The sequence below is a fragment of the Benincasa hispida genome, unplaced genomic scaffold (genome assembly GCF_027475165.1).
Source record: "Benincasa hispida cultivar pf3 unplaced genomic scaffold, pf3_genome.v1.1 HicScf1380, whole genome shotgun sequence".
NCBI classification, from domain to species: domain Eukaryota; kingdom Viridiplantae; phylum Streptophyta; class Magnoliopsida; order Cucurbitales; family Cucurbitaceae; genus Benincasa; species Benincasa hispida.
Genome location: NW_028325721.1, coordinates 8929 through 11672, shown reverse-complemented (window position 1 = coordinate 11672; position 2744 = coordinate 8929). Strand labels below are relative to the sequence as shown.

The following is a 2744-nucleotide window of genomic DNA, read 5'->3' as shown; positions in this document are numbered from 1 at the left end:
GAAGACCTACAAAAACATAAGATCAAGGCCTCCACACATGTACAATCCCTAGTATACTTGAAAACTAGATGGAGACCAAACCATTTATTCTACCCCAAAAAACAATCAAAACATCAATTCTTTCTTACAAATTCCTAAAGAAAAAGAATGTCATAAATCTTGAAGGGTTTCATCACATCAAATCTGGTTTCAGCAACTCTACATTCCAAGTATCCTACCATCTGACAAAAACAGTCAATTCACTGACAAGTTTTTGTTAGGCACTTAAACACCTTGGAAAACCACACTCCAAAAGTCTACTATTGGGGTGGGAGAGCCGAGCCACTTAAGTACCATATTGGTCATCCCATTCTAACTAATGTGGGACTAAGACATCCCATAACTACCATGGTTCCCAACAATACCCCATCCCCGGAAAGCTTACGTCTAGGCGGCTACTCCAACGGTACTTCACTCGGGATCACACCCGATCAGAACCCTCCACCAATCCATTGAAACGTCAACAACTGACTTTGATACCATTATTAGGTACTTAAGCACCTTGGAGAACCACACCCCAAAAGCTAGCTATTAGGGTGGGAGAGCCAAGCCACTTATGTACCACATTGGTCATTTCATTCTAACCAATGTGGGACAAAGGCACCATAACCACCTTGGTTCCCAACAGTTTTTCGGTAGTATGATGATGAAAAATTTGAAAGCAGTTCAACAGCTTTCCCTAACCACCCTCATTATACCTTGAGAACAAATGCACTTAAAGTAGATGTAGATGTCCTTAAGTTTTATATGTTATTCAAAGGTTAAATTCTGTGTGTAGAATCCAAAATTTCAAGTTCCGACTTTTCCTTGATACTTCAAAGAATTTAACAGGTTTCATATTTAATTACATCTCAACTTACAGTTTATTTAGTACAAGTACCAGGCCAAGTTTAAATCCAACAAAAAAGCAGTAAAGAAACACAAGGTTAAACTAATTTGGAGTGAAATGGAATAGGTGCACATAATTAACTGAATTTGAAATGGATTGAAAGGGTTAGAAACCCGAACCACTAATTGACCAGCAGCTTCAACATGAGTCTTGCTATCTCCCTTGCATTCGCTCCCAGAAGTCAATCTAATCTGCTTCCGCCTCTTGTAAGTTCGAAAGCCATCGCTAGTTCCTGGAACCCCTGTAGTAACAACATTCAAAACCCCCTTTCCGATTCCGTTTTCCACTGCCTCCCTCTTCACGAACTTGACCTCCAAAGCGCATCCCGTGCAATCCCCATTACTGTTCCCATCTTCAATAACCATCTGCCCGGCAAGATAAAAACCCTAAATTCCAGATAGGATTAGGGTTCCGATGGTCGCATGTGTTACTAGATTCTGAAAATTCCCGTTGAATCCACACACCCAAGCTTCGAAAAACTAGATAGGAACCGAAAAACACACTTAGTTGACTTGGAGAAATATGTTATATTTGGTAAGAAAAACACAAAACCAAAAAATACTGGCACTAAAATTATCTCTGCAACTTCCCCTGTCTAGGAAAAGCCTTAACTTCGACATATTCAACAAATAAGCAGTTACTTCAAACTAATCCACTAGCTCCTAAACAAAATGCTGAATAATGAAACTACAAAAATCGAAAATACTCCATTCTTCTCCCTTTCTCAGCAACAAAACAGATACAAAAAAACAAATGAATTTGAAAAAGAATAAACGGAATAAAGAGGAACGAGAGAGAGCGAGAGAGAGGCATACTTGAGCAAAGAAAATGTGGTGTAAAGAAGATGCAACTGAAATGGAAAACTCCAAAATCCAAGAGGCGGGAGAGCAGTAGAAGAAGGTTTTTCTTTTCTTTTTTCTTTTTCTCTCTCTCTCTCTTTTTTTTTTTTTTGGCTAAACCAGCGGTCTTATCTTGGTCCTTTTTTTTCAAAAAAATTTCTGAGTTTGGCAGCTGTTTTGTGCCGACGACGCGGTTTATTCTTCGGACCAGCCGATTAGGCGGTTCGGATATGCAGTTTGCTTACGATTTACAAATTGTTGTTATAAAATGGAGTACCATAACACACACCACCGAAACACGAATATCGAAGAAATATAATATACTACTATAAATAAATAAAATAATAAATTTTCAAATTATGAAAAATAAACGAATATGAAAATCTAGCGATTTTTCTCCTGAAATTTTCAACCACGAACATCTCAACAAAATCGATAAAATGCCACTATATATTGACAATTTGGCAACTAAAATATTGCATCACGTGGACATTAGGCATGTCTAATCATAAGACACGTGGACAATACAAGACGCATGAGAAAATGACATTTGGTATTTTAGGACACTAAGCATAGGCATCTATTATAATATTTATAATACTTCCCCTTAGATGTTCAATATATATATGAAATATGTCTCTTAAAATCTTATTAGGAAAAAGATCCAGTAAAATACAAAAAAACCTAATGAAGGGTTATTACATATTTCATATAATCTAATAATCTTAAAAGAAAACAATTTATTTGCTCCCCTCATGCAAACATCACTTAAAGTCTCTGAGTTGTTGCATTTCAATGTCAAGCAACAATTTTTCAAATGTTGCAATAGGTCATGTTTTTGTAAATAAGTCTGACAGGTTATCTTTTGAATCAATTTGTTATACAGTGATGTCGTCATTTATTTTGAGATCATGAGTGTATAATTCTTTTTAATGAAATATGTTTTGTTCTATCTCCTTTAATATATCATCCTTTGA

At 36.2% G+C, this 2744-nt stretch overlaps 1 long non-coding RNA gene across 1 annotated transcript; it reads right to left on the bottom strand.

The window, feature by feature from the left end:
- Positions 1–290: 290 nt before the first annotated feature.
- Positions 291–1883, bottom strand: LOC150031225 (uncharacterized). Its single transcript, XR_016526070.1, has 2 exons — positions 1744–1883; positions 291–1407 (listed from the first exon to the last, which is right to left on the bottom strand). It is a non-coding gene; the product is annotated as an uncharacterized LOC150031225 (long non-coding RNA).
- Positions 1884–2744: the final 861 nt, after the last annotated feature.